Source organism: Camellia sinensis, chromosome 4 (assembly GCF_055761805.1).
Source record: "Camellia sinensis isolate YWXY chromosome 4, ASM5576180v1, whole genome shotgun sequence".
Taxonomy (NCBI): domain Eukaryota; kingdom Viridiplantae; phylum Streptophyta; class Magnoliopsida; order Ericales; family Theaceae; genus Camellia; species Camellia sinensis.
The window spans coordinates 99,723,377-99,747,447 of NC_138964.1; positions in this window are offsets into that span (position 1 = coordinate 99,723,377).

Consider the following 24,071-nt stretch of genomic DNA (forward strand, 5'->3'; position numbering starts at 1 on the left):
TTAGTATATCAATCATTTATTTTTATTTTCTAGCATTTGAAAAAGAAAGTTGTAAATCATAACACTCTAAAAGATATTAAAAATATAATTTCAAGAAAACAAATAACCGAAAAGAAACATAATACTTATGAGATAATAAATATAAATTAAAAAAAAACTCTAAAAGATAGTAAAATTAAAAATAAAAAAAGATATAAAAACTTAGAAATTATATATTAGGAGAACATAATTTTAAATTGAGAAAATTAGTGAAAATTCCACTATGGCAATTGTTTTGTTTGTTGGTAAGAGGTTACACTTTGTGAAATAATTTGGTTAAAAGTCCCGAAAGATATTTTGTTTTCAATTTTACCCATTGATTTTTTTTTTTTAATTTGTTTAACTTTTCATTGACTATCTGTTCAAGTTTATACCTATCTATTCAAATTATTTTCTATTCGTTCGAATTTTTTGACTATCTGTTCAAATTTTTTTGTGTAACACCTCGAAATTTCATACAAGCAATTACCACAACCATTCATAGCCTAATACAATAAAGTCCTCTTTCTCATTGAACTGAGGTTCAAAGTTTATAATTTCATGTTTATACATTCGTCTCAGCCCAAGCCCTTGGGTAAGTTCAATAAGTTGGAAGACCATACAAAAACGAACTTGTCCTTAAAGCATACAAAAGCTTTTACAATTCTTGACACAAAACTCTACACTTCTACAATCAAAGTTCTTTAAACCCCACTTTCAGTAAAACAAAAATGCAAGTGGTGTGTCATCAGTTCCTGAAAAATTAGATAAGGTTGAGCTATATGCCTAGTAGGAATACATTTAACCAAGTATCTTCTAATCTTTTGGACACGCACAAGACACCGTTATAACTAAACAACATGAGATAAATAATATTGGTAAATGACTAGTTAGATAATTTAGGAGATAAAGAAAAGAAAGAAAATTAAAGTACACTTCCATTTAATACCATCCCCACATTTATCGACTACTATACGATAGGAAGGGCACCCAAAATCATTTAACACAATCCCCACATTTACCGACTACTCTATGGTAGGACGTGGGCACCTAAAAATCATCTGTTTTACCACTTTTGCTGACTACAATATAGCAAGACCAGTGGACACCAAAAATATTTTTCCCACATTCGTCCAACGATAAGCGCAGATAGGATAATTGGGCACCTTAATTCCCCGCGTGGGTGCCAACACAACTCCACATTTCCAAAACTGACCCTTAACCCAGACTCATGTTCACTTTACCACTTTACTCATCTTTGTCCCAAGTTAACAAACATTTGACCTTATACAAGATATATGAAAATATCACATTCAAGAAGGATTCACCCCCAATTCACAATTTCAACACCACAACAATTTCCACATGCTCCACCTCTTGAGCATTCACAAGATTCCAAGAATTCTAAAGAAATTTCATTCCTAATATCATTCTTTACTCAAATTCAAAGTTAAGGTTTTAAAAATTTTGGGGCTTTCTCACCTTCTTCAAATACGTGTATCTTCATAACATTAATAGACACATTTCATGGAAAGATTTGGAAAAATTTAAATATAAGTTGAAGAACATGTCCGTTTTTTATTAATTAAGAGTTCAATCAACTCAATCATCATATTAATCATCAAATTAAGTCTTAAGTCACAACAATACCATAGAAACATTTTCAAAACAAGGAGATAGTAGGTTAAAAGTAATCCTACCTCAAGCTAGGAACAAATAAACCGAGCTTCTAGGGAAATCCTTCGCCAAAATGAAATCCAATCGATAGGAGGGAAGATCTTCACTTATTCTTCTCTTCTTACAAGAGGTTTTGACTTGGATCTTAGGGTTTTTTAGAGTGAGAGGGAGGGAAAAGAAGATAGAAAAGAAGAGATCAAGAAATGATCTAGAAGGGTCCTTTCTAAAAAGCTGAATTCGCGCAAACTGCTCGAGCGGTCTTTTTATCGCTCAAGCGGTGAACAACACCTCCAAGTACTTCTATCTGCAAAACGAGATACTGGAAGCCCTCCATCTTCCATGGAGTGACCATTTGTTCGCTCGAGTGTTCCACCATAACCTGCGAAACTACTAGATGCTCACGATTTTTGCTGGAGCAGTACTTTCATCGCTCAAGCGGTCACCTGGAACAAAATGTCACAATCTTTCTCCCTTAGGAAATTTCGTCCCCAAAATGACGTCAACTCTCAATATGGCAACAATTACAACAACAATAGGGTACCCATTAATCTCTAGCAACTCCCAAATAGACAATTGATTAAATCTAAATTAGGAAAAGAGAAGAATTAGAAAAATATGAGTTACATCCTATTCATCACATACATGGAGAGAACAATAAAATAAGCACATCACAGATTTGGAAATAAATTCGGCTATTTCTCGCGGACTTCGGGTTCGCGCTCTCAAGTTGGTTCTTCCACCCTGTGGTGGCACCACATACTTTGACAAATGGAATGGTCTTACCTCTCAACAAGACGATAAACAACTTCTCCTATCCGCTCAATAATGTTGAAAGGGCCGCTAAATTGGGGTGATAGCTTTCAACTCTAGCCAAAACTCATCAATCCTTTCCTCAGAGATATTTTCAGGAACACATGGTCTCATACTTCAAAAGATAACGGTCGTCGCCTCCGATCAGCATAGCTTTTTCGACGGCTTTGGGCTGTGATCAATCTTTTTCAGATAAGAGCTACTTTTTTCTGTAGTATCGTGAACTAACTCGAGCCCAAGCATTGGTGAGTCCCCTACTTCCGCCCAACATAACGGTGATCTACAAGAACGTCCATAAAGAGCTTCAAAAGGTGCCATTTCAATACTAGCTTGATAGCTATTGTTATAAGCAAATTCAACTAAGGGTAGTTGTTTTTCCTAACACCCATTGAAATCTAATACACATGCTGTCAACATGTCTTCCAAGATTTGTATGGTACGCTCGGATTGTCCATCCATTTGAGGATGGTAAGCAGTACTAACATTTAGTTGGGTACCCAAAGCACTCTGAAGACTCTGCCATAGTCTAACTGTAAAACGAGGGTCTCTATCGGACACTATGCATACTGAAAATACCAACAGAACCCAAATAAAGAAATAAAGAGTTTGAGAGAAAGAGACTGATTCATTCATAATAAAAATAAATAAAGAGTTTGAGAGAGGGAGAAAAGAAAAAAAAAAAAAACCTTACTATAGATTCCAAATAAAAAAAAGAAAAATGTTATGAATCTCAAATAATCTATCAAATTTTTTATCAAATCTCTCATATGGGTGTAAGACCCACACAAACCCACATGTGTGTAGTACTCCACCCATGTTTTACACACCTGCCAGTAAAAGGAAATTGCATAAAAAAAACATGCCTACAATGATTGTCTTCGAACTCATACTTCAACAATGTTTGGGAAAAAAATATATATACATATTAATACTGAATAGAAGAAAGTGAAAAAGGAAAAAAAAATGTTGAATAAGAAAAACTGGAAATCTTAAACAGAAATAATCTATGTAGTGAGTAGTTATTTTATTGATTTTTATATCCGGCTGTGTAGTGGGTTGTTGATATAACCTATATCATAGTACAGTTCCAATTGTACTCTTTTTGATAAGTGATAGAAAGAACATTATAAATGAAAATTATATAATTGTTGCGGATTATTTTAGGAATAAAAATTATGTGACCAAAAAGTGTCAACACCAACTTTGGGCTTCACTTTATATAGGAAAATGCTTGAGATCCTTACTATTTTTGACCCCACAATTCCTAATTAATTTGTGATCACACATTATATATATATATATATATTTTTCTCCACTCTCTCTCCTTTCCCTCTCTTACAAATGTGTGGGGTGCTGGGGTGCCGAGGTCTGGATCATTTCCCTTTTATATATTAGAATAGATAAAGGGAAGTTGTTTGGTGGTGTTTATATATTTTTTAACAATTTTTCCTTTTCTAAAATAGGCCTCATAAATTATTTAATTTTCATACATATTAGCTATTTTTTATTAGTTATTAAAAGGATTCAAAAGTAATAAAATACATACCTTACGTTTATCAAGTTTTCAAAATCCATCCACATGCTTTTATACTTTCATTTTTTCTTCTTGTTTTTTCTCAAGATTTAGGGTGGCTGCCATACTGGGGGCACAATAGCCACTATTATGTAGCTAAATAGGCCTATTTCGAAACTCATTTTGATGATTCGAATCATTAACATTTTAGAGTATATCGAGTATAACATACCTGTAAAAGATCAAATTAATCAAATATCATTAACCATTTCATCCGTTCACATTTGTATTTATTTTAATATTTTAAATGACAATTGTCATTTGTATCTATAAACACAAATTTCATATATTGCAATTAAGAGGCAAAACAAATGCCAAAATAATTGATTTTATTTGATTATAATAAATGGGTACAATCCTCTCTAATTTGCTCTATCATAAAAGAGTAAATCCTCTAATTTGATCTTCGAAATGGGTTGCAATCCAACGATTGGAGAAGAAGTTATTGAACTAGACAAGTTGATGAATTTCTTCAAGTCTTCTAATTGGAAAACTTGGAGAAAAGAGGCTTGATCGCGGGCTTGAATGGCTTGATCTCAAATGAGCCTTGAAATGATCTTTTTGAAATGACAGACCAAATTTGTATTTGTAACTTGAAAGGATTGACACAAGTTTAAAGTGATTGATAATCATCTTTTTTAAATTTGAAGAACTTTTGCGAGAATTTTAAAAAGAAAATTTGGCAGATTCTCAAGATTGTTTAGGTGCTTACAAGACCATTAGCCAAAAAAATGTCTATCCATCCCCATAGTGAGAGCATCTATTTATAGGCTTAAGAGATAATGGTTAATTTTGGAAACTCCAAAATTGATTTTAATTACCAATTTATTTCTTATTTTATGGACATGATTTGTATTGAAATTTGAATTTAAATTTGAATTATTCCACCAAATTTTGAAAAGATATCTTTGTGGGCCCCACACTTTTGGGTTGACCCATTTGTCCAAATAGGTTCGTTTTTCTTTTGGTGTGACTCGTAATTTAAAATAGGTTAAGATCTATAATTTTAGTAGGACCTGCATTCATTTGATAGTTTTCACCACCTTAATTGCGATTAATCAAGAAAAATTTATTTGTCTTGACTAATCAAATGGTGATTAATACATGTAAAAATTTAAGTGTCTACAAATTGCCCCCACTTTAAAACTCTAGTTTGATGCTTGCTTGCTAGTATCAAAGGTGAGGTTTTAAATAGCTTGGTCATGTTCATGAGGTAAGAATTTTAATTGTGGAATAAATGAAAGACTAGCTATGCATTGTTTAAAAAATCCTTTGAATATAACTTATAGGAGTAGGGTTTTTTTTTTTTTTTTAATTTTTTTTCTTGCTATGCGCAATTAGCCCTTTCTCCTCATATGGAAGGTAATAACAAGAGTATTTCTAGGGCTTGCTAGGGTTTGAGGTACCCCACAACACTCTTATTGTTCTATTTATAACAACACCATCATTAGGTCCACGCAGAGTATCGAACGGCAACCTCAAAAGCAATTGGAGACTATGAGACAAAGTACTGGCAAGGTGAGTTTGCTCAAGTTGTAATACTTTTCTTACACATTAATGCCCATCCAGTAGCTTTATACACAACAAGTCTTTGTTGGAGATGTCACCTTAGTTAATGTCACCATCAATACCCCATTGTTTGAATATCTATTACTTTTGTTTTTGGCCTACACAAGCATGTGCAACTCAAATTGAAAGCCTGCACATATACATATATTTATGAATTGATAGCATGTATATATGTATATTTTAACTATTTAAGGCTTGCATGTTTGCACTGGGACTCGTGCAAACTTTCAATTTTTTTTTTTTTTTTTGAAAATTGCATTTTATTATTGTCTATAAGAATAATGATTTGGTAGGAATAATTGAGCAATATATCCTACTACCTTTCACCATAATTGATTATTTTGACTTATATTGGGGGGAGGGGAGGGGTGCACCTATCGAGCTAGCCGTCTAAATATTGGGTTAGTGATGTAGACACTTCTACAACTTTTCATTCGATCACAGGTGATTGGTTTGACTCATGTACTGGAAGGCGCCTATCGAGCTAACCACCTGAATATTGGGCTAGTGAAGTAAACACTTCCACCACTACCCATTTGATCATAGGCGATTAGTTTGACTCATGTGGGGAATGCGCCTATCGAGCAAGCCGCTTGGATATTGGGCTAGAGAAGTAGACACTTCCACCACTATCCATTTGACCATAGGTGATTAGTTTCACTTATGTAGTAGAATGTGTCTATCGAACTAGCCGCTTGGATATTGGGCTAATGAAGTAGACACTTCCACCACCACTCATTCGACCAAAGGTTATTTTCTTAACTTATACGAGGGAATGTGCCTACTGAACCAGCCGCATAGATATTGGGCTAGTGAAGTAGACACTTCCACCGCCACCCATTCGACCATAGGTGATTAGCTTGACTCATGTAGGGAAACGTGTCTATTGAGCTAGCCACCTAGATATTGGGTTGGTGAGGTAGACACTCCCCCCACCACCTATTTGACCATAGGTGATTAACTTGACTCATGTAGGGGAATGTGCCTATTGAGCTAGCCGCCTAGATATTGGGCTAGTGAAGTCGACACTTTCACCACCACCCATTCGACCATAGGTGATTAGCTTGACTCATGTGGAGGAATGCGCCTATCGAGCTAGCCACCTAGATATTGGGCACAAAATTTGTATCCTGCAATTAAGACACGAAACAAATGAAAAAAATAATTAATTTTATTTGATTATAATAAATGGGTACAATCCTCTGTAGTTTGCACTATCACAAAAGAGTAGATCCTCTGATTTGCTCTCCAAAATAGTTGCAATCCAACGACTATAAAAGCTTGTTGTTGAACTAGATAAGTTGATGAATTTCTTCAAGTCTTCTAATTGGAAAACTTGGAGAAAAGAGGCTTGATCGAAGGCTTGATCATAAACGAGTCTTGAAATGATCTTTTTGAAATGAGAGACCAAATTTGTATTTGTAACTTGAAAAGATTGGCATAAGTTTGGAGTGATTGATAATCCTCTCTTTTAAATTTGAAGAACTTTTGCAGATAATTTTAAAAAGAATATTTGACAGAGTGTCGAGATTGTTTAGGAGCTTGCAAGACCATTACCCAAAAAAATGTCTCCCTATCCCCACAGTGAGAAGAACCTCTATTTATAGGCTTAGGAGAGAATGGTTAATTTTGGAAACTCCAAAATTGATTTTAACTTTCAAGAAAATAGCAATTTATTTCTTATTTTATCGACAAGATTTGCATTAAAATTTGAATCATTCCACCAAATTTTGACAAGATATCTTCGTGGGCCCACACTTTTTGGTTGACCCAATTGTCAAAATAGGTTCATTTTTCTTTTGGTGTGACTCATAATTTAAAATGGGTCGAGATCCATAATTTTAGTAGGACCCACATCCATTTGAAAGTTTTCACCATCTTAATTTTGATTAATCAAGAAAAATTTATTTGTCTTGACTAATCAGATGGTGATTAAGACACGTAAAAATTTAAGTGTCTACAAATTGCCCCCACTTTAAAACTCTAGTTTGATGCTTGCTTGCTTGCTGGTGTCAAAGGTGAGGTTTGAAATAGTTTGGTCATGTTCATGCGGTAAGGATTTTAATTATAGAACAAATGTAAAGACTAGCTACGCATTGTTTCCAAAATAAGAAAGAGTGTTGTCTTGTAGACACCACATTTTTGACCGCTTGTAAGACTTGGGCGCTTTGTCCTGAGCACTCGATGATGAGAGTTGCATTGTGTGTGGGTTAAATTCTCAACTAAGGAATCCAAGGTCGAGCTTTGAAACAATCCTAACACCTTTCTGTTTACCTTGTTCATACCTCAGAGGTCCCTTTTTGAACATTGTGCCATCCTATACTAAGCTTGAAATAGAGGACTATGGGAGAACATTGGGGCTTGGCCGTGCCTCATCGGGAGCCAGCCATGGCCATTTGGGGTCGACCGTGCCTCTTTGGCGAGAAACATTTTTCTAGGCAGGAATCAGCCAGCTGTCTATTTTTGAAAATATTTTCGATCTATTTTGATCAAATTCTATAAATACGAGCTGATCCCACTGTATACAGGGTTAGAAAAATTTCAAAGAAGCAAAATAACCCTTAAGAGCTCCTTCTTCTTGTACAAGCTATCTTTGGGGAAGCTTATCAACCTTACACCATATCTATAAACCATATACAACCTTAGAGCAAAGTCTTAGAGTCTTGGTTGAGACTTGTGAATCACAATTCAAACTTGACAGAGCCTTTGGATTGAGTTTGTTTGACAACAAGAATTTATTCCATTCAAGAGGTATAAGCTTACCACCTTTATCTTTGCTTTCATTTCTATCTCTTTTTATCAATTTCTTGTGTTTTTGGTATTTTTTGAAACCATTTCAAGTGTTAGAACTTGGGTTTGAATAGCTACCAAAGGTAGAGGGGGTTGACACCGTTTCTTGCACCTTATTTCATGGCTTATCCCCTTTGTTTTGTCACTTTTTTTCTTGGTTTTTAAATTGATTTTCAGAGCTTAAAAAGGCTAGAAAACATGGTTTAGAAGTCTCAAAAATAGCTCTTGTTTACTAGCTTTGTGATTCCTTGTTGTTTCCTATCTTTTTGGGCTCTTTTACATAATTTTCAGCCACTGTTTTTTTCATGTTTAGGGGCTGTTTAGGGTTGTTTAAATTCATTTAATTAGCTTACGCCTTGAATACTTTGCTTATTGTATTGTACGTCCTCATGACTTTTGTTGTTTAGGCCTTAGACACCAAGTTATTCTAGTTGATAGCTTTTCTTTGCTTGGTTTTCATATTAGGAGTCTAATTCTAATAATCAATATCGTATAATCATTTATGCAACCTCCCTCTTTTCTTCTTTTCGTTTGTTTGAGAGCTATTTCAAAAGATTGATGGTTATTCAAGACATGGGAAAGAGACCTATGCTCAATGGCTTAACCTCTACGGAGGTTCATCATCAAGGCGTAGTCCCTCTTTCATGCTTTGGATCACTTCTCGTTTGACATTTCTTCTCATGTAGTGGACTTAATTGTCACATTGGACAAATTGGTTAAAGAATGGAAAGGACTAATAAAATTGGTTTAAAATCTATGAAACCGACATAAAGAAAAGGGATTAGAATAGTTGGGTTCATCCAGACGTTATGGCGCGTCTATAGCTTCGAGAATTGTCAATTATCAATCCATGATATTTTGATGAGACTTGAGGTGTGTCTACCTCCCTCTTTGAGCCTTTATGATAGGAGGGAGGGGTGGTTTTCTTTCATTACATTCATCAATTTTTGTCCAAACATGTTCGAAATCATCGAGCAATCAACTTGCTATCGTTGATGGTTTCAAAATCAAATTTGTTCTTCTCTTGAGTTTTCTATGACAGAGAAGAGAAAAAGGGACAAACAGGGCCTAGAAAGGCTCTGTCTGCACTGTTCTCATCTTAGAGTTCAAAAATAATTTTTTTGCATGAAATTAGGGCACAGCTGGCTGTTTTTGGACCCGACCAGGTCTTGTTTGGGGCAGGCCCCCAATGTTTGGTAAACAGTAGATTCTGTCAAAAACAGAAGGCAGTGGCTGAGGGTGAAACAGAGCAAGTCTGGGCAAGCAGAGTAGTTTCTAGACACCGTGCATGCGACCGTTTTGCCTCATTGTTGGCTGTATTAATATTATAACTGTAATTATTATTGTTGTAAATAATTATTGTTGCAATTTCATTATTGTTATAATTAGTAATATTAGAATACCCTTGTTGTAATAAAATTAGATAACTAGTTAATTTAGAATTCAGTTGAATATGTAATAAGTAGTTAGTTAATTTAGCTAATTAGTATTTATCTGAATTTGTAATAGTTAGTTTAATCCGGACATTTGGACATTTATCCGAACCCTCTTGCACGAGGGCAAAATATGTAATAATGTGTGTATGTCTTCTAACCCCCATTTCTTTCTCCCTTTTATTTACTAGTTTATGATGGTAGCATAGAGCATCATGTTTCCTTAGCATTTTCCACGATTTGCATCCATTCGTCTTGCCTGCATAAGGGTTCGGCTCATCATACTAATCTATGTCAATTTCAAATTCCTCAAATACATGCTTTATAGCATGCCTTGAGTTGACTCGCATACCATGCTAGTAGCCAAGCCTATTAATTGCATGATTGCATGCGTTGCATTAGTCATTTTTCATTATTTAGGAGCATGCTTGTTTTCTAATTATTTTACTTTGTTTGGCTTGCCTTGGAGTACTAGGTGAGCATTTATTGCTTTAACATGTTGCATTGTATGTTTGTGTTGCCATATCGAGCATGTTTACCATGAGGCTAAGTGCTTAAGCGATGTATCTCTTGAAATGCCACTGGATGAAGGTTAATTTGCTCAAATTGGGATGAATTGATTAAATGTACATACAAACTCACCTTTTCAAGTGATGCGTATTTAAAGCAATTTTCAAACAAGCATAAAATCAATGCATTCTGAATTTCATGAATTGGTCTATACTTGTGTGCAACACATAGTAAAAATAGCATAATAACTGGAATAAGAGCATATAATGTAAATAAAAATCACATCATGATTAGTAGAGGCCGATCTTTGATCGGGCGAGTGGGGTGCTCAATTCATGACCTTCCCCTCTCGTACCTAAGTTCCTGAGCCAAGACACTTTGGTGATGACAGATAGGTGGCCTTTGGCACGAGTCGTGGGTTTGCTAAATTTTCCAAAAATATTTATGTGGTGACTCTGAAATCTGGCAAAGCAGTCTATTTTTGGCATTTTGATTCAAAATTGACTTTTCAAAAGAATTGTCGGATTTGGACTCATTTGTGTTTATCTATTTCACATTGCACTTTTGGAATCAGATTCAGAACCACGGGAGTCTAAACTGTAGGGCTAGTTGTATCCGAAAGGAGCACGAAAAGTAAGCTACAGTTTTTGGTGACTCTGCTGGGGATCTAGAGAACTTGACTTGAACTTCATGATGTGAAATTTTATCTACATTTATATGTTCTTTTCATTGCATTTGCATTATTACTCTAAGTCACTGCGTTCTCCATTTACTATTCCTGGACGGCTTGATGGAGGCTTGCCTAAAGCTTGCCAAAAAGCTGGCCCGTCATGGACTTTACCATGTTGGAAACACAACCCTTGGATCTGGATTACTGCTGTAGCGCTTGATCCTCCTTTCACCTTTTGGTGTTAGGTGTGAGAGGTATATTAGGTAATCTTGCCGAGGTACCCTTTTCGACCAATTGGCCTAGGTCATATAGTACGCTCTAATTACTATCCCAAATTAGGACGAGAAGGCACCTGTATACAGGATGCTATGAAACTACATGCTTGAAGTAGTGCAGCCTAGATCATGTCAAAAATCTAGGGTAGGGTAACCCTACCCCATCATAGGGGTGTTTTTGCTCTCTTTTACCTGGTATGTGCTTTCACAGTGAAACTGTACAGGGATGCTCATATCAGTGGTACAAACGTTGGTATCAGTTTGGAAACAGAGACCAATAGGGATTATAGTCCTTCAGTTGTGTGTTTGTGACTATTGTGGAATGGGGCAAGGTGCTGTTTGATTTTGATTGTTTTTCTTTTCATTTTTTTGGTAGGTAGTTTACCATAACCCAATATTCCTCAAGTTGTGTGGACTCGTTCTAGCAGGCTTTGCAAAACTCAAGACCTCGTTGGTGGTCATCCAATGTTAGTGTCACTTCCGCCAGTTATTCGGCGAAGACGGAATAGACAGTCAGCAGCATCAGTACAAAGCACTCAGCAAACACCTGTTCGATCTCACCCAATCAGTTCACCAGCATCTAATTTACCTAGACCAGCAATGACACAGAATACAGAAGAATTTGCTGCCATGATGGCGACTTTTCAGAGAACAATGGATACTGTGAACCAAAGGATGGCCGCACATGATGAAATCATCGCTAATCTACGACACACATCCGGGGCATCTGCATCAATCATACATCCAATCTCGACTGCTCAGCCAAACCCTGATCCACCTCCCCCAGTGGAAAATACCCAGGTCCCAGATCCTCAGGAAATGTTTCCACCGGCTCCGGCTTATAGGCCTTTGGCGTAACCTCCTGCGGGAATTCTTTCCTTTGACATCAACGAGATTGATTCGACCCTAATCAAGATTACTAGGCTAGAGAAAGTGCTGAAAAAATCCCAAGGTTTCAACTTTATTCCTGACATTGAAGATGGGTACACTAAGGCTTCGGTTAGATTACTGAAAAAATTTAAGATGCCCTACATCGACAGGTTCGATAGGAGTGGGGATCTGATTGTACATGTCCACCTGTTTTTAGATGTGCTAAGATCGATGGGCCTGTCTCGAGCTAAAAAACTATCGTTGTTCGGGAGAACTCTATCTGATGTCACGACTATCTGGTACGCTAAATTGGAGGATTCTACAAAGCGAAAGTAGGAGGAGCTATCTGAGGCGTTTGTTAACCAATGCTCATATAACACCCAAATAGAGGTAACCATCAGTGAGTTGGAGGCTACTACTCAGAACCCCAAAGAACCATTTATCGACTTCGTTGCCAGGTGGAGAGCTAAGGTAGCAAGAATGACAAATGGGCCATCTAAAAGAGAGCAAGTCCGACTGGTGGTCACGAATCTTGAGCCAGATATGCTGCAGAGAATGATAGTGGCACCGTTATCCACATTTGCTTCCCTACATGAGTTAGGGGTCCAGATCGAGAGTGCATTTAAGAAAGGCATCATCCATAGAACTAGTGAACCTGCCAGAAGGCCATTCTCCCGGAGTACCAATGCTAGTAATAGCACTATTCCATAACCTGTAACGGCCAAGATGGCTGATCCCTTTGCTGCAATAACCTCACAACCCTCACAAAATGCCGATCCACCCCGAAACCGAAGAACCTTTACCCCTCTTCATATGAGCCCAGCTCGTGCTCTCAAATTATCAATGGAAAAGGGGCATCTCAAGATCCTCGACTCCTCTCGGACCCATTGCTACCTAGACATGACCCCATCCAGTACTATCTCTTTCACCAACAATATGGTCACCCCACAGACCTGTGCTACCGCCTACGTCATGAGATCCAGGATTTCATTGACAATAAAATCATCGCTCCACCCGCCAAACCAAACATAACCACCAACCCACTTCCCACTCATAACCAAGTCCCTCCACCCAGAAACATTAACCAAATCCATACACTACCACCTTCCTTTAACCCTAGCACATATATTACTTCATCCCACCTACCAAAGCATGAGGTGATTATTCCAGAAAACACAGATACGTGCATGATGGACATAGCACAACTAACCCAACCAAGGCCAGCGGCGGCAGATGCGGAGAAGAGGGGGAATGCACTGGAAAAGAGATTACCTGACACCCAAGTCATAGAGAAGAGGGCCTCACTTACAGAGGAGTATGACCCCAACTTATACATTGTGGCCGTCGAACAACCAAAGCCGGTGGTCATACTGCCAGACTTTCTTAATATCAATGCCCTTAGAGAAGATAAGCTAGGGCAACATCAAAACGGTTGGCTTGAACAAGGCCTTAATGACTTGGCCGAGTTAGAAGAGGACCTGGCAGAACTGGAAGAGGATCTGGACAACCTCTATTTCTTTGAAGAAGAGGATACATGCAGTGTACAGATTGATTGAGAATGAGTCGGATGTTAGGAACATATATGAGAGACTAAGAAATAAGAGGGAGTTGGTACTAGCGGCAAGACTGAGGTTGCACCTCTGACTGAGAAAGAACAAACGCTGGAGAAATTCTAACAGAAAAGAATATAAGAAATCCAAAGGAAAATAGCCCTAGAGCAAGGAAAGGTGAAAGGAAAAGCAGAGGCCGAACCAACAACAGATGACATCTAGAGCATGGGAAAGACTGAATGGGAGCCTAGTGATAGGAAAAGAATACCGAGAAAGATCAGGAAGTATTGGAATACATAAACCAAAACTTTGGTGGAAGAGGAATGATATAATGATGGGGGGCGTGATGTGAACATACTCTAGGTAGAATCCGATAATAGCCCGGCCATGGCTACAGGAGAGTGGTGGGATGATAGCGACCTAAGTCATGCATACACTGACGAGGGGTGGAAAGATGATACCCCTGATGATACGTGGTACACCGATGAGATCAATCACATGACCCGCGGTGGTTAGTATTTCAAACCCTTGACTTTAGATCAGCCGGAATCCTCCAGTAAAGAGGTTGAGAAATTAAAAGAGAAGGATGTTGAAGAAAACCTGGTCTTGAAATAGCTCAAGAAGATTCAGGCAGACATATCAATTTGGGGGCTGATAATGGCTTCCTGGGAGCATAGGCAAATATTTCTAGAGGTAATGAATCGGACCAAACTACCTATCGACACCACCGTTGACCAATTAGTGTCGTTAGTCACATCTGGGGACGTTACGCTAGTGATATCTTTCATAGATAGAGAGTTGCCACCTGAGGGTGCCAACCACAACTGACCCCTGTATGTGACCCTGGAAAGTTGGAAAAAGTGGATTCCGGTGGTGCTGGTAGACACCGGCTCGGCTATTAATGTATGTCCGGTGAGGACCGCCTATGTTATAGGTTTGCGACGGGCTGACTTTACGCCCACAAGCCAGGCCATCCGAGCTTACGACAATACTAGCCGAGATATGATGGAAACGTTCAAAAGTTATGTACTTATCGGCCCGTCAGAGCATGAGGTGGAATTCCATATCATGGACGTGCTGTAGACATCCCATTTTTGACTGCCCTTAAGACTTGGGCGCCACCGATTGATCACTTGATGATGAAAGTTGTGTGTGCAAATGTTTAAGTTCTTCAGCAAGAAGAGCTCTAAATCCAAGCCTTACACCCCATTTTGGACCAAAACATTGTTTGACCAAAAAAATTTTAGACCTTAAAACCCCCTTTTTCAAAATATTTTTGAAAATTCTTCTACGATGTTCCTAGGCTCGCATTTCATTAAAAACTGCACTTTTCGGTAAACCAAGCAAGGACAAAGTGGAAATAAATGGAAGAGAGGTGAATTCTTTCAATAATATTCTAAAACATCTTATTTAGAGGTTTGGAGTTAAAGAAAATTGGAGGAGAGGGAAGAAACCTAGTTAGGGAAGAAGTTGGGCATGAACCGTTAAGAGAGAACTGGGCAGCCTTCACTAAATCAGGTCTATCCTTTTGTACACTTGGACTTAAGTCGTGAGGCCACCACCATTGGAAAGTGGACTTTTGGGGTTTCATTTTACACTCAAGAATCTCCTAAAGCCGAGTCTGGATAAGGGAGATATGGCTGGTTGAAGTTAGGCATCCATCCGATTAAGCCAAAACTGAGCGACCTTCACTAAAACAGGTATATCTCTTAGAACACTTAGAAATTTGATTTGAGGCGACTTCCATTGGAAATTAGACTTCCGAGGCTTCAATTTAGGCTCAAGAATGACCTACAAAGGAGTCCGGATGAAGGAGATATGCCCATTTGAAGTTGGGCCTGAAAGCAGATTTTTGATGGCCGACCGGTCATCATCGTTGGCCGACCGGCCACCATTGATGGCCGACCGGCCAATGGTGAAAAACCATGATATTTTGTGCCAGCTGTCCCCCAAAAGCTCCAGGTGTCCAGGGCTTGATATTTTCGACCTGTTAGGCTGTTATGCTATATATAGAAGGCCTCTCTTCTTCCTTTCAAGGTTATAAAACATTAGGAGTGAAGAAATATTTTTGAAAATATCTTCTGTCTCTACAATCCTCTCTCTCTGTACACATCTCTCTCTTTTTTGCAAATTGCATAGCCTATTCCCAAATACACCAAAGCAAACCTAGAGAGCTTCTTGCTGAGGTAATTTGAGCTTGGATTTGAGCTCTTAAAGCACTTGAGAGTGTGGAAAGTGGTGGTTTATGGCTTAAGGGTTCACTCCTCTCCAAGAGGTATACTTTCTCTTGCCTTTGTACCATCTTTACACCATTTGTTTCCATCTTTTCTTGTTGTTTTTAAGCTCTTTACAACCTGTTTTTATGGGCTGAAGCTTGTGGTTTAAGACTCTTAAAGGTAGAGGGGTCAATCACCCTTCTTTGAACCTTGTTTTCTAAGCCTTTCCACTTGTGTTTTCTATTCTTTCATCAAATTTTTTTGAGCTTTTTACCACTGATTTTCAGAGGCTTTCAGAGGCTAAAAAAGTTATTTTGAAGTCCCAAAAATGGAAGGGTTAGTGTAGACACCCCATTTTTTACCGTCCTCAAGACTTGGACGCCATCGTTTGAACACTCGATGATATTGTATGCTCGTGTTCGTTTTGAGTGCCCGAAGATCTTGGGCGAGTGCCTTGTCTTTGAGCCTCTGAGCCTATCTGTTTTGTGCTTGGTTGTGGACCAAGGGCATGTTGTTTCAAGTCTAGAGGAGAGAGTGGCCTGTTGGCTAGCCCCACAGCCTATCAGCCATCACTTGTGCCTGTCGGCCATAAGTGCTGGTCGGCTATGTTGGTGGTTGGTTAAGGCTACATTTGTGGCCGGTCGGCCACTAATGATGGCCGACAACCATTTTTTTCCTTTTTCAGATATTTGTTTGCCAGTTGTGCCAGCTATTGTTTACTGAAGTGCATCTCCATACACGTGTATGGAGGGATAAATACAAGCTTTAATCTTATTTTTCTATATATATGGGGTGCTCTCCTTCATTTGGAGGGGTTAGAAAATTTGGATCAAATTTCTCTCTATCTCTCTCTCTCTCTTCTTATTTTGTGCCTTAAAGTCTAGTTTCTCTACACCTTTGCACATCAAGCCTTAACCAAACACTCTCACCTTTGAGCTGAGGTTCTTTGGAGTTTAGTTTGAGCTCTTGAAGGAGGTTTGAGCTAGAATTTGGGGTTGTTTTGTGCTTGAGCTTCAGGAGGTAGTTCACTTGCTTGGTGTACTTGCTGTAACTACTTATTTTGCCATCCTTTTGTATTGTTTTTGAGCTGGTTTTCAACTACAAAAAAACTCTGATTTTTTAGACTTAACATGATGGCTTGAGGCTATTTTGTGTTAAGGGGTGATCCACCCTTCTTGTTACTTAATTGTGTAGACTTTTGCACCATCTTTTAGTATATTAAAATCAAACTTTTTGGTCCTTTTAACCACTGAAATTCAGAGTTATTTCAGTGGCAAAAACCAGTTTTGAAGTCCAAAATTGGAGGGAGTTGCCTCCCCTCCTTGTGTCTTGTTTGCATGCCTAGATAGCTTAACATGTGATCATTTTTTTCTAGCTTTTTGTACCTTAATCTCAGCATGTTTTTGTTACTGTTTTGACTGGTTTCAACTCTATTTTGAGTTGGTTTGGTCCTTTGAGGCTTGTATTGTGTGGTTGTAGTATAAAGAGGCTTCACTAGCTTGATGTTTTAGGCTTTTTAACTTGAATTTCATGAATTGCTTGCATGTTTTAGTATCATTTTGCACTCCATTTCAGCACTAAAATCTCTACAATCTCCCTCTATTCTTCACTCTTTCATTTATTTTGAAAGTGGCTTTGAACCCCTTGTTGGCTTGAGTGTGAAATGGAGACATTCATGCTTAATGGTTTAATTCCTTCGGGAGTTCATTTTCAACGGTATGAGGTCTCTTTCATGCTCAAGACACTTGTGGTTTAAGCCTATTTTCAATTAGAGGACACTCACCTTTTGGACTAATCAATTAAAGAATGGATTGGTAAGCTAAAATGAGTAAATAAAAAATGAACAAGTAAAAGAGGCAAGATAAAGTATCTTTTGTGTTGCATTGCATGTGTTCAAATCGGACGTTAATTTAAACACGAGAAAAATGGGATGTTTCATACTCAAAGTGATGAAACGTGCCACTTTTCTTGGTCACCATCACCCTTGATCATATATGATAGGGTTATGGTTTTATTGAGTCTTGCTTTGCACTCATTAAGCTCGTACAAGCTTGGTTCTTTAACTATCATGCATCGAAATGCTTGGTTGATGGTTTGGGGGCCAAGAGTTACTCTTCTTTGAGCTTGTGTGATGATAAGGAGGGTAACAGTACACATACTCCTTGAGAATACACTTCTTTGCCTTTGTTTGCTCTCTATTGTAGCAAAAAAGGGAAGTCCAGAAAAAGGGTGGCCGACCGGCCACCAGCAGTGGTCGACCAGCCACCAGAAGTAGCAGATCGGCCATCAATGAAAAGTTGCTCAGTGTTCCTGAAGAGGAGCAGAGGTATTCTGGAAGTTGGCAGAATCTTCAGTGTTCAAACAAGTGCAAATAGAGGCATTCGATGGCAAGGCGGTGGATTTTCGGGATGAGATCAACCAAGCATGCATGCATCCCTTGTCCTTGAGGCCTTTTAATTGTTTTAGTTAGCTTAGGGTAGCTAATTAATTCAAGTGTTGTACTTAATTAGTTAGTGTAACTACTTATTTAATTCCGATTTGTAATATTTAATTAGCTTAGAATAAGTTAGTTAATTCATTTCAAGTGTTGTAATAATTAGTTAACTAGAATAGTGAATTAGTTTTGTGTTGTAATAGTTAGCTTAAATTAGCATAGCTAGTTAGCTTAGCTTATGCATTCGGACCCTCCTTCGTGAGGGCATAATGTTGTAATAAGTGTGCGTGCGTGCGTGTGTGTATGTCTTCCAACCCCACGTTTTTCTCTCTTTTATTTACCCGCTTTTGATGGTTAGATTAGGAACCATGTTTTGATTAGCATACCTTGTGCGTGCAAGTTCGCATCAATTCATTTGTCTTGCATGCACTGAGACTCGGCGCATCATTCAAACTGCATTGTAATTCAATACTTATTTGAATACGTGGTTCAAAGCATGTTATCAAATTGAATCATATGCTATATTAAATAGCCGAGCCTATTTAGTTGCATTATTGCATATGTTGCATTAGGCACTTAACATAGTTAGGAACATGCATTCTTTTAACTAGCTTTTGTTTTGGCTCAGAGTACTCGGTGAGTTTTATACTTTAGCATGCTTGCATGAGTGCGATTGCCATAATGCCATGTTTCGTATGCTTGCCATGAGGCTATATGCTTAAATGCTAAATTGTATGAATGCCTGTGGATGAAGGCTTGTTGTTTGAATTGGAACGATTCAACAAATGTATGTTTTAAGCCTACTTTGTTGTGGCAAAATTATGTTTTAAGCCCACTTGAGGTGGCAAATCTGCATCTCTTAAGCTCATTTGAGGGTGGCAAATTCAAACCACTTTCGCAAACAAACATGAGTTGAATCGAGACAACTTTAGTGATGACGGACATGTGGCCTTTGGCGCGAGTCATGGGTTTCCTAAATTTTCCCATAATAAAATATTCAGGTAGCGACTCTATAACCTGGCAAAGTAGTCCAATTTTGGCGTTATTTGATTTAAAATTAATTTTCCAAAAAGATTTGCTGGATTGGGCTCTTTGGTGTTTATCAGTTTCACATTGCACTTGTGAGACCAGATTCAGAACCACGAGAGTCCGAACTGTGAGGCCTTCTTTTCAAACCCTTTCCGAAAAGCTAGGCGTGCGAGAAAAAGGCGAGCCGACAGTTAGCCACCCCTTATTTGGCTTGTTTACTAGCTTAAATTGCCATGTTTTAGCTTATTGTTTTAGCTATTTTTTTGTCTTCATTCCAGCATGTTTTTCAACTGATTTTGGGCTATAAAAACTCTGTGTTTTTGGGTTGAAGCTTGGGTCTTAAGGCCATTAAAGGTTGAGGGGTTGATAGCCCATCTTTGTACCTTGTTATAGAGGCCTTTGCCTTTGTGTTTCCCACCCTTGCATCATCTTTTTCAGAGCTTTTAAACACTATTTTTCAAAGCTATTTCAGTGGCTAAAACCATGTTTTGAAGTTCAAAATAGGAGGGGTTAGCCTCCTCTCCTTGTGTTTTGTTTGCTAGCCTAGATAGTTCTATGTGTTAGCCTATTTTTCTAGCAATGTGTAGCTTAAGTCCAACATGTTTTAGCCTCTAAAATAGCCCACTTTAGCTCTGTTTTGGGTTGGGTAGTTCATTTTAGTCTTGTTTTGCATAGTTGTAGTGTTAATTCCTTCACTAGTTTGGTGTTTTATAACCATCATTGGTGTGAGTTGGTTACATGCTTTTAGTGCTTTTATCATTCAATTTCAACACATACAATCTCTGCAACCTCCCTCATTTCTTCACTTTTTCATTTGTTTTGAGGGTTGCTTCAACCTTAGGGTTGTTTAAGCTTGAGGTTGAGGCTTATGCTTAATGGTTTAATCCTCCTTTGAGGGTTCATTACCAAGGGCATGAAGCTTCCCTCATGCCTTGAACTACCCTTTGGTTTACACTTCTTTCACTTTAGAAGACACTCACCAATGGACAAATCGATTAAAGAATGAATTGGTAATTAAAATGAGTAAACAAAATTGGCAAGTAAAAGGGTGCAAGATAAGCATTCTTTGTGTTGCATTGCATGTGTTCAAATCGGACGTTAATTTGAACACAAGGAAAATGGAACGTTTCATAATCAAAGAGATGAAATGTGTCATTTTCCTAGGTCACCATTGCCCTTGATCATGCATGATAGGGTGATGGCCATTTTGGTCTTGTTTGTGCATTTATTGAACTTGTACAAACTTGGTTCCTTATCCATCATGCGTGGAAATTGCTTGATTGATGGTTTGAGGGCCAAGAGTTTCTTTCCTTTGAGTTTGTGTGATGATAAGGAGGGTAAATAGTAAAAACAGCATGTGAGAATACACTATTTTGCTCTCCATTGCAGCATGCAAGTGTGAACCAGCAGTGGCCAATAGCCACCATCAGTGGCCGACCGGCCACCATTGGTAGTCGACTGGCCACCATTGGTAGCCGACCGGCCCCTTGTCCCCCTTGTCGGCCATCCATGATTTTTGTATAGTTTGTTCTTGAGATGGAGCAGAGGTGTTCTGGAAGTTGGCACAATTTTTCAGTGATCAAATATGTGCAAATAGAGGCTTGCAATAGCAAAGCAGTGGCCTTTTCCGGTAAAGGATCTAGCATGCATGCATTCCTCGTTTATCGGGATTAGCTAGTTGGTTTAATTAGCGTTAGAACAAGCATGTGTTGTAATTAATTAGTTAGTTTAACTAGTTATTTGATTTTGGTTTGTAATAATTAGTTAATTAGAATAGTTAATTAGTTTTGGTTTGTAATAGTTAACTTAATTAGCATAGCTAGTTGGTTAGCTTATTCATTCGGACCCTCCTTCGCGAGGGCGTAGTGTTGTAATAAGTGTGCATGCGTGTGTGTATGTCTTCCAACCCCATGTCTTTCTCCCTTTTATTTATTCGCTTTTGATGGTTAGATTAGAGGCATGTTTCAATTAGCGTATCGCATGCTTGCATCCATTCATCTTGTATTGCATGCACCAAGGCTCGGCGCATCATTAAAATTGCATCGTTATTTCAATATCTTTTTTGAATACGTGTTTAATCGCATGTTGTTCAAATCGATCATATGCCATATTAGTAGTCGAGCCTATTAATTGCATCATTGCATGTGTTGCATTAGATACTTAACATAGTTAGGATCATGCATCTTTCTAACTAGTTTCTGTTTTGGCTTGGAATACTCGGTAAGTTTTATGCTTTAGCATACTTGCATGAATGTGATTGCCATATTTCCATGTTTAGCATGCTTGCCATGAGGCTATATGCTTAAATGCTAAACTGCATGAATGCCTATGGTTGAAGGCTTGTTGTTTGAATTGGAATGATTCAATGAATGTAAGTTTTAAGCCCACTTTGTTTAGTGGCAAACCATATTTTAAGCCCATTATGTTTGATGGCAAATTCGCATTTTTAAGCCCACTTGAGGTGGCAAATTCAAACCATTTTCGAAAATGAACACAAGTTGAATTGTTCCAAGCCTTGCGACTAGTCTATACTTGCTTGTGTGCGTCACATAGTAAAGCTAGTTTAATAACCAGAATAAGAACACATAATGTTTATAAAAACACATATCATGATTAGTAGAGGCCGATCTTTTGATAGGGCGAGTGGGGGTGCTCATTTCATGACCTTTCCCCCTCGTACCCAAGTTCCTGAGCCGAGGCAACTTTGGTGATAATGGACACGTGGCCTTCAGCACGAGTTACGGTTTCCTAAATTTTTCAAAAACAAAATATTTAGGTGGCGACTCTGTATCTAGCAAAGCAGTCCAATTTTGGCATTATTTGATTTAACATTGATTTTCCAAAAAGGTTTCCTGATTTGGACTCTTTGGTGATTATCGGTTTCACATTGCACTTGTGAGACTAGATTTAGAACCGCGAGAGTCCGAACTGTGAGGCCTTTCTTTTCAAACCTTTCTGAAAGGCGGGGCGCGAGAAAAAGACGAGTCCACAGTTTCTGGCGACTCTGCTGGGGATTTAGAAAACTTGACTCATACTCATGATATGTTATTTTATCTACACTTATGTGTTTCTTTGCATTTTCATTTGCATCGGTGCACCTAAGTCATTGTGTTTGCCATCTGCTATTCTTGAGCAGTTTGCCAGAGGCTTGCTTGGAAAAGCTTGCCAAAAGGCTGATTGGCTGTGAACTCTGCCACGATGGGCACACAACCCTTGGATCTGGACTACCACTTTACCATTTGATCCTCCTTTCACTTCTCGGTGTTAGGTGTGAGAGGTATATTAGGTAGTCTTGCTATGGTACCCTCTTTTGACCAATCGACCTAGTGCATATTAGAAACCATAGAGACTGTTCCAAACTAGGACAGGTTGCTTACTCGAATGCAGGATTGTGTGAAGCCACTTGTTGTGCATAGTGAAACCGTAGCTCCTGACAAAACTAGGACATGGTAACCTTATCCCTTCATAGGGGTGTTTTGGCTCTCACTTAACTGGTATCTGCTTTACAGTGAAACTGTACAGGAATGTGCATATCAGTTGCCAAGTTGGTATCTGTTTTGGGGCAGAATTCAGCAGAGAGCACAGTCACTCAACTGTGATCGTGTCTGTTCTCGTGAAATTAGGGCTGAGATGCTGTCTGTTTTATCTTTTACAAGGTAGTCTTGGAACCATAGCTTCAGAAAGCTCCAATATCCCCCAGGTACTCTGAACTTGTGTCGATAGACTTTGTCTGGTTGGAAATTGTTCAGAAGCAACCTGTGTTTACCTCACTCCCGCCGGCTATAAGATGAAGATGGTTCAAGAAAAATTCACTAGTGCAGTTTCTACAACAGTCACCCCTTAGTTCACCGAGTTTAGTCTGGTCCGGGAACAATTGTTTGCATTCAGCTCAGCACGAGATCAATCACCCATTCCCATGGCTCAGTATCCCCCAACCAGTGTGGAAGAACTGGTACAACACCTGCAACAGACAGTCGAGGCACTGCAGCAGGACGCAGTCCGTCAGGCTGAAGTCACGGTTCGTCAGGCCGAAGTGATAACCCGGCTACAACAACAACATCCACAGCCAGTCGCGGCTTCTACATCTCATGCACCTCCTATGGGTAACCCGACACCTGGAGCCACTGCCCATACTGCTAATGTCCAAGACACTCAGCGCAATCCGGCAGAGCCAATCCCAACACAAGCCTCTAAAGCTCCTGTCTATCAAACCAAAGCTCCTTTTGAATTTGAGATTGACCCAACTACACTTAAGGTCAATAAACTGGAGAAGTTATTCAAATGAGCACAAGGAGTGAACTCCATCATGAATTTAGAGGACGAGTATACTAAATCTACAGTTGCTTTACCGGAGCAGTTTAAAATGCCGCATATCGACCGCTTCGACGGCTTTGGAGACCCAATGGTGCACCTCTGCCTATTTTCTGATATCCTGAGGCCAATGGGTTTGACCCCAGCGCAGAAGTTGTCTCTCTTCAGCTGAACCATGTCTGGGATAGCCACAATCTGATATGCAAAATTAGAGGACTCTGTGAAAAAGAACTGGGAAGAGATGGCTGAGGCCTTTATTGCTCAATATTCCTACAACACACAATCGAGGTCACAACTCGTGATCTCGAAGCCACCCACCAAGAGCTAAAGGAGGGT